Raw genomic sequence first — 9,140 nt, 5'->3', positions numbered from 1 at the left:
TATAGATGTGCAGGATTAGAGCCGAAAAAAGCTAAAAATATGTTTCTTTCTTCTCAAAAATTAAAATATGAAAGGAGCGGTTGTTTTTAACTTTTTTCGTTATTTTAGCCCGCTGCAAGTTTCACTTTATTAAAGTATATCAAAATCTGGTGTAAGATCCAAGTAATAATAAATCCATTAATGTATAGATCCTAAAACTTATCAAATGCGACTGATTTATATCTATTAATGAGATCTTTATCTATTAAGTCAGGGATCTAAAGGGACAAGGCAATGGTCGATAAATTAATGTACATCCCCAATGATGATACACAAAATATTCCCTTCCGTAGATTACAATTAGTGGTTGAAATAAACGTTAGGACACTCAACTTAATGAACTTACCAAACAAAATTCAATGAAAGTCCCTTATATTGTTATTATAAAACTTTGGGGACTAGTCTAATTAACAGCCCAATGTCCCCTTCCTCCCTGCTACTAAGTATTTATTTATGTAAATACATGGTGTTTATAAAAAACAGCGCTAAAAAATAGTAAACTGACACACACTTCTGCTCATACCCAGTACTCAAACACACACCCAAAGATTATAACTACGTTATCTTATTTGTTGTGTCAAAACTTTGGGTAATTTATTAATTTTTTTTTCTTCAATCTAGTAGTGCCAAACTTTTAACCAATAATTTAATCTACAAAAGGGATAATTTTGATTTTCATCAGTGGGCAATTATCTTATCCCTTAAGATCCCTGTACCATTTGATCTTTCTAGTTTAAACTGTATGACATTTTACTGTTCTTTTTTATCATTTTAGCTGTGCCCATTATATATCTATGATTGTTTTATTATATTGATATGAGTATTGATAATTAACCAGTCAATGACCTCTGTATCTATATTTTATATACATTTTCAGGGAATTCAATGATAGGACAATGGAAAATTAATTGATCTTCCCCAAATTCTGATATTGTGAGTTAAAACCTGCTTGGTAGAAAGAAAGGGTAGATTCATGAATAATTAAAAATTAAGAAATTTATCGACTACCAGTGGATTTTGTTTTTTGAATGAAATATAAAACATTTTTTTAGAGGGGGGAGGGGTTATTTTCATCAAGGGATGATTTCTCTTAAGGGGGGGGGGGGGTTCTACCCTCCTCCAAAATAGTTATAATCCATCCCAGGATCTATGAGAAGCTACACTGTACAGGAGAACCATAACGGTTTAGCGAGATTCTTCAGTACAGACAGACAGACAGATACAAATCATGTTACTTTTATATATGAGGATTATCATATTCCTCTATCCATGAAATTTGTATCTATCTATCTTTAATCTGTATATCTTCTTTTATCTTCCGTTATTACCCTCTCAGAGTTAAGTGTTTATATATTGTAGTCAAAGTTTTAAACAAAACGCAGAAAAAACAAACTTTCAAAGGAAAACGAATATTTAAAAAAACAGCAAAAAATCGGAGTGAACACTTAACCTAACCTAACCTATTTTAGACCATCTTTTAGGCTTTTTAAATGCCTAATTCCTGCGGGGGGCTTATTTGTACATTCATATCTTAACCTAAACTAATCTGTATAGAAATACTTAATCAAATTAATATTTTAACACTCCTGCGTTTTTCTACTCCGACGTTTGGGACTCCTACGTTTGTCCTGGAACCCTATAATTATGCTAATTTGGTCCTCCTATTAGAGTAAAACACTAGAGGGGTAGGCGATAAATAACTGTATATCCTCTTTCCAAAGACCTTGTGCCGACTTTAAATTGGGTCTTTGAAAATCAACCAATAACGTCGGGAATATTAACAAAGCCAAGTCGCTACAAAAGAGCAGAAAGCAATTTGCTTGCAGACGAAAAAGGTCTTTAACAAGGGGATCCATACAGTTGTAATATTATAAATTTATTGTTCTCCTTTTCAGAAAGCTTAATATTACTCTTGTGATCGTGTAGTTTATTTTGGGGGTAATTTGTTAAACCCCTTAAATAAATCTCACCCCTACCTCCTGTACATTCGCTTTTTAAATATTTTTGCTGTAATTTTTGCAATCTATTAATAAGGAAGAGAGAGAGAAAATCTAAATAGGTTGTTATAGATACAATATAGATTAGTAATTAATTCATATATACAACTTTATGCAATACTAGCGGCTTCACCCCTAGCCTCTAGGGGCTTTGCCCCAAGAGGTAATTTTAAAAAAAAAATTAAGTAACTTTGGAGCTGCCACCACTAATTTCAAATAATTAAAAAAAAAACTTGGAGGGGGTGATTTTTTTAGTTTTTTGGGGGGTTTGGGGTGTCCCACCCCCCAAGAAAACCACTACAGGAACAGTAGGTATATTCCCTGAAGAGTAAAATCCGATCGATTCAGTAGTTACCGAGATCTTAAGGGACAGACGAACGGACGGACAGACATCATTCTACTTTTTATTATAGATTTGGGCCACTTGAGAGAGGATGGGGGGAGGGGGTCCTCCCTTGAATTTTTCATTTTAGTTTTAACAAGAAAAACAAAATAAACAAAAAAAATGGGAGGGGGGATTTTTTTTCCAGGGGCGATTTCTCTTGGGCTGATGAAAGTACCTCTCACAAAATAGTCATATGTCTTCGATGGCCCGAAAAAAAGCTTTACTAAAAAGGAGAACCATATCTATCCGGCGGTCCTTTGCTACAGAACCATATCGGTCCAGTGGTTAGCGAGATCTTTAGCTACACACACACAGACAGATAGACAGGCATACATCGTGATACTTTTATAAACGAATAATTGTTTACATAATACAAATTAGTATATGTTCCCCTTTTCAAAAAATTATATGTTAAATATATTATTAAGATTTCTTTAAGCATAAAATTATTTTGAATTAAAATAAAATATTATCCAAATTTTGATTTCACTTTTTCATTCATTATAACCTATATTTGGAAAGAAACAAGGATGACAACATCCATCAAGTTATATTTTTCTGTTAAGATCTCAAAAACTTCTAAACCGCTTAAGATTTACATTTTAAAGAAGCTTCGTTTCGGGACAGCGACGTCCAAGAGGGGGGGGGGTAGGTAAAGGGGTGATTAACCCCCCTCTCTTAATGAATTTTGGGTTGACGTAGGCACCCATAATTTTTAATTTTCACCCCCTCCCAAATAAAAAAACTTAGATCTCCTTTCCTATGTGATATAAAGATCAACCCCCCCCCCCCAACAAAAAAGATTGGACGTTATAAGCTAGTATGAATATAAAATTTGAACTTAATACTTAAGTTTTCGATCTACTAAAGTAACAGGATGCTTATATGTATGCATGTCCACTGAGATCTCATAAAAGGCCTTACCGATTGGTCCATAATTTTAAGGAAAGTTTTACTTTGATCCTGGAAAGATTTGGGGCGGACAGGGTGCGAGGAAAATTCCTCCTCCCTCAGCCCAAGAAAAAAACTACCCTTCCCCTAAAAAAAACGTAATGTTGGGAGTTGACCCAATCACCCTCTTTAAAGTAACCTTAGGGGCTTAGCCAATAGTTAAGACAAGGAAATCTTTAAATTTTAAGTCAACCATAAATAAACAAGGATGACAACATCCATAAAAGCGAAGCACTGAAACGGTAGGTCAAACGGATATTAACACTTGTATAGTGTCAGAACTGAATAATTAGAATATAAATGTATAAGAGTCAAAGCAAAATTGTAAGTAAATTTGTTGAAAACTGCTTGATTTAGGATAATGTTTATGGACATACTTATATTTTTTGGACTTGATTATAGAGTTGCTTCACTTATTACATTATACTTTGTAGTCCCAGGAATCAATATACCAAAATCAGATCAATCGGATGATTAGATCACATAAAAATTTGTTGTTAAAAAAGTAAAAAATCAACATGTTTTAAATGGACGTACGGACATTTTGGTGATGATTATAAGGTTGCTACGCTTTCTAAATCATACATAACTATTAAAGGAATCGATAGGACAATTCTAACATGCCTAAATTAACGAAAAGAGCTATCCGTTACGGACGGACGGACCGACCCTAATTATAGAAAAGCTTCGCTTTTAAAAACAATCTAAAATTCAAATTAATAATAAGGCCCGTTATGTAAAAAGCACTTAAAAAGTAATTTAAAGAAACTGTTTGTTCCATTCTAAATTATTTAAAAGAATAATTTAATTTTTTTAGAATAATCTTTTAAACTTAAAAAATTGTTGTACACAAAATAAAAGGACTTTTCTCCAAAAACCCAAAAATGGCCGTTTTATGACCCAAAACGGTAATATAAATAAAAAACCACAAATCTAAGAAAAATAATACATATATCACTAAAAAAAACTATTTTTAAATTAAATATAAAAAATATATTTTAAAAAAGATAATGGTTCTTTTACTAGTTTCTGAGATATTAACTGTAGGATGGTTGTCGCCTAAGTAAATTAGTAATGACTATAACTAAGTAGTGAGTACTAGGTTGTAAGGTAGAGAGTATTTAAGTGCAACTATCTATCTATCTATCTACTTATCTATTTGTAAAAGGTGCTTTACAGAGCGCTTTTTAGCTCCCTATGTACTATTGTCTCTTTCCCTATCTCAATCATACCATCCCCCCCCTCCATCCTTTTTTCTTGCCATCTCCCATTATACTTTAATGGTTAGCTTACAAAACAACACAACATTCTAAAAGCGTGGCTCATAAAACATGCATAAATATTTCTGTGATAATAAGCTATAAACTTAATATTCTAGCATCTCTATAATCAATACCAGAATGTCTGTAGGTATTTTCAAAGTTAAGATTAGTTGATTAAATGAATTTCAATATGACATATAAGTTTTTTGGTTTTTATACTTTTTTGTAAAAACACCCCTTACACTTCCTCTCTATGGTTACATAGGGAGAGAGAGAGACAGAGAGAGAGAGAGAGAGAGAGAGAGAGAGAGAATTTGCGAGAGAAAGAAAGAGAAATATATTTGAGTACAATTTAAATAAGCAAAGACACTTAATATTTCCAAAATTGACGAAAAAAGACAATGACTTAACATAATTTAGAGATAAAGAACAGTAAATTGTAAAACAGTAGAAAAACGCAAAAGTTAATTTTTCGGGTGGCTTCCCTTTAAAGCACCAAGACGAGCATAGAAATCCGCATCTTCCGCAAATATCTTTGTTCTGTGCCCTTTTATTACAAGGATAACAACATCGAAAAAGCGAAGGCGGTAAAATGGCGGAAAAAAATCTCTTTTGCCTTCCCCAACATTTTAGTCCATGGGTAATATTAAAATATTATTACCCCCCATTACAAATTCCCTAAATTATATATTTGAAATGTAAATAGGTATTATCTGTTAAATTCAAAGGCAAATAGTTTGCGGATAACTTTTTTTTTTTGGGGGGGGGGTCAGGGAATACAACCTTCCAAATCTTTTAAGAGTTTCTGAATCGCCCTCGTTTATCTTAAAATCATATATGTAACAAGGATGACAACATCAATAATAGCAAAGCTCTGAAACGGTAGGATAAACGAACATTAACACTTGTAGAGTGTCAGAATATAAATGTATAAAAGTCGAAACAAAATTGTACTAGAAATCTTTATTCCTAAAAACGATATGACAATTCAAACATTTCTAAATTAACGAAAAAAGCTATCCGCTCCGGACGTACGGACGGACCAACCCTAATTATAGAAAAGCTTCGCTTTTAATAAGGCTGAAACAAAACAAAATATATATAAAAACACATGTTACAGTACACAAAGCCAAAATAGGACTGAACTTAAACTAAATATAGATCACCCTTATGTTTCTATTTATAACTGGATGCGTAGTTTTATATTTGGGATATCCAACATTAGATTTTGTATACATGGATAAAATATTTAATCTATCAACTTGATTGCTTTTGAAAAATAGCTTAAAACCTTACTGTCCTGTTTTTTAAGAGATAATGAAAATATAGAAAAAGTGGTTGAATGTCTGCCTAGACCACGTCATAACTAAATATGATATATGTCAGTCCCGTTGACTTTCTTAGCTGCTATTCAAGATAAAGGTTGTTTTTTTGGGGATGATACTCTATACTAATAAGCATTTATTATATAATTTATTTTGTATGTTAGTCTGTCTGTCTACCATATTAAGACATAAAAACTTTTTTTTATTGAAGGTTCCGTGATTTGCTCATAGTTATCATTCCTCTGCTCTCTTTCTATTTATCCATAAGGAAAAAGGATAAGAGGATGAATACTCACCCCCTTTTCATGGTAAAATACTACTTCCCCATCGCTAAAAAATTTAGCAGACGAAAATCAAAAGCCGCCCAGGGCTTTTTGTAAGTCAATCATAAATAATAATGCGAATAAAAAGAAAAGCGATATTTAGCAAACAGCCGTGGGCAGTCAGAATCAGCTGAATGTTTATCATGAAAAAAAATTCCCCCTTTTTAGAAATGAAAGGATTCATCTTTCATGCACAAATTTTTTTCAATAAAATAAATTCTTTGTAATTTCAAATTAAAACATTTAAACGACAATATCTAAATATTTTTTTAGATGTTGTTATTTTAATAATTTTCATATTTAATAACAAAATTTTCTTTTTATTTTTAATTTAAATATTATATTCTAATTATTAAAACTTTACATATAAATTTTGTAATCCTCCCATTTGAAAAGTGGTGGAATAGCAATAAAATTTAGCGCGGCAACAGTGCTAATTAGACCCCTGGGCCCACTGCCTTTTTTCGTCTTCTAGTTGCTTCGATTCCTCTCTTTTATTTTTTTCTCTATGTATTTATCCCTCTATTTTTATGGGCACTGAACATCTACTCTATAGTTCATTTTCTCTGCCTAAGGTAACTTGTTTTGGATGTTGTCATCCTTGTTATTTGTAAAATTAATGAATCCATGGTTATTATATTTGATATATGTAAACTTGTATGTAAATTATTTTATGTTCACATAAATCATGTCCCATCATATGCAGCTTTTATACCCAGGGAGGGAGAGGACAATGAAAAATGAATATATGACACACATAATATCTATAATACAAAGTAGAACGATGTCTGTTCTGTATGTCCGTTCGTCTGTCCCTTAAGATCTCGGTAACCACTGAACCGATCGGATTCTACTCTTCAGGGAATATACTTACTGGTCTTTGGTTGGTTTATGCTATTTTCTTGGGGGGTGGGACACCCCCCCCCCAAAAAAAAAAAAAAAATCACCCCACCAATTTTTTTTTAAATTAGGTATTTAAAATAGTGGTGGAGTGGGGGCATCTCCAGGTAATAAAAGATTTAATTATACCTCTTGGGACAAAGCCCCTAGAGGCTAGGGGAGAAGCCGCTAGTATGTTAATAAAGGCAAGAATTTTCTCAGTTGCTATTTCCTTGCTTTATAACATGTGGCGAAGAAACAATTAATTCTTTTTTTAGTATCGAAGCTACTCTATACCTATCTTTGTCTATCAGTCAGTCAGTCATGCTAATGGGGGAAATCGGCTATCATTGAAGATAGATATCCGAAATTGTCAGAGAAGATTCATATAGCAAGGAGCATCAAGTATATAACATACAACTTGGTCAGTTAGTTTGTCAGTTATTCTTTAAAAGACGTATATACTTTACTTCAGTTTTTTAAACCATGAACATATCTATAATACAAAGTAGAATGATGTCTGTCCGTCCGTCCGTCCGTCTGAAGCTTAAGATCTCAGTAACCACTGAATTAATTGGATTCTACTCTTTAGGGTATATACCTACTGGTCCTGTGGTGGTTTTAGGCAATTATTTTAGGGGTTGGGACACCCCCTACCCCCTAAAATAACAAAAGATCCCCCCCCCTTTTTTTTCTTTTTTTTTGCTGAAGATTTCCTTGGTTCTTTTTTTTGTGCTTAAGATTTCCCTGGTCCTTTTACGAATTTTGCCTTAAATTTTTTTTGATCACCTCTTGGGGCAAAGCCCCTAGAGGCTAGGAACGAAGCCGCTAGTACTCTATAACTTACATTGTCCGTTTTTCAATCAATGATGTAACTTTACAAAGTGTCTCAAAAATGAGGGATTATCCATCTCTTTTTTAGGGGTTTCTTTCCCACTTCTCACTAATTTTTATGACGTCACATGTCTGATTTTTGAGACACTTTATATAGTTACTCATTGATTTTTTTGTGCTGCACTACTTATGGATGATGTCATCCTTGCTTCATGTCATTGCTGTGCTTCTTTTTGGCATTATTGTCCTTGTTACCCATGTGTGGGTTTTTATGCCTCGGGATTTCCCAGTTTTATATAATATTTGTCTTAGAAAAGTTCACGGATTGGTACACGAGTATTGGAAAAAGTTAGGTTTATACAATGTCAAATTCCACCAACAAATCAAGGTTTAGGTCAGTGTGGACAATAAATCTATAAGTATTTATGTCATTTAGACTGATGAGGGTGCAATGTCCACCGAAATATATTTCAATAAACAGCTGGGAAGTATCAAAGACTTTTTACTCAGTGAATTTATCATATAGATGTTTAATCCAGACAACTATCTGAACCAAGCCGCGAATAACCTTTTCGACTGCTAGCATATTGCTTTTAAAGTACCCAACGTTCCAGTGTTATTTACACAGTCCAATTTGCCAAACCCTCCCTAGGAATTTCTTTATGTTTTGCCTATTTATGATTCTCCTATTGTCCAGGCCTAGCTGTTCTATCAATCAATTCTACAAAAAATCACGAAACCTTTGGAAGCAAGGTGGGGGGGTATATCTTGTTTTTTTTTATGCAACTGAAGAGGGTTGGGTAAGAAGGGGGTTGTGGGGAAATTTTCCTTTTAGAATTGTTTTTTAGAATAACATTCCCTTTTCCCTGCCTATTGCCAAAATACGAAGTAGGACTCAAACCCGACACCTTCATAGAAGGGCGGGTGCATAAATTTCCTTTCTTTAAGAACATTTTTCTCTGCTTCGTGAACGAACACTCAAAAATCCCGATAATTTCCCTCACAAAAAAATTATTCACGGTGTTTGAAAAATTCAACAAATTTAATTTCTTAAAAAGTCCAAGTTGGACGCTTGGATTGGGTATTTTTGATAAATTATTGGAAACAGTGCTAAAAAGTAATTTTAAAAATTATTTGATAAATAA

This window comes from Acartia tonsa, chromosome 7, assembly GCF_053477335.1.
Source record: "Acartia tonsa isolate MP-2025a chromosome 7, ASM5347733v1, whole genome shotgun sequence".
Lineage (NCBI taxonomy): Eukaryota > Metazoa > Arthropoda > Copepoda > Calanoida > Acartiidae > Acartia > Acartia tonsa.
Note: the sequence above shows the minus strand (reverse complement) of the source record.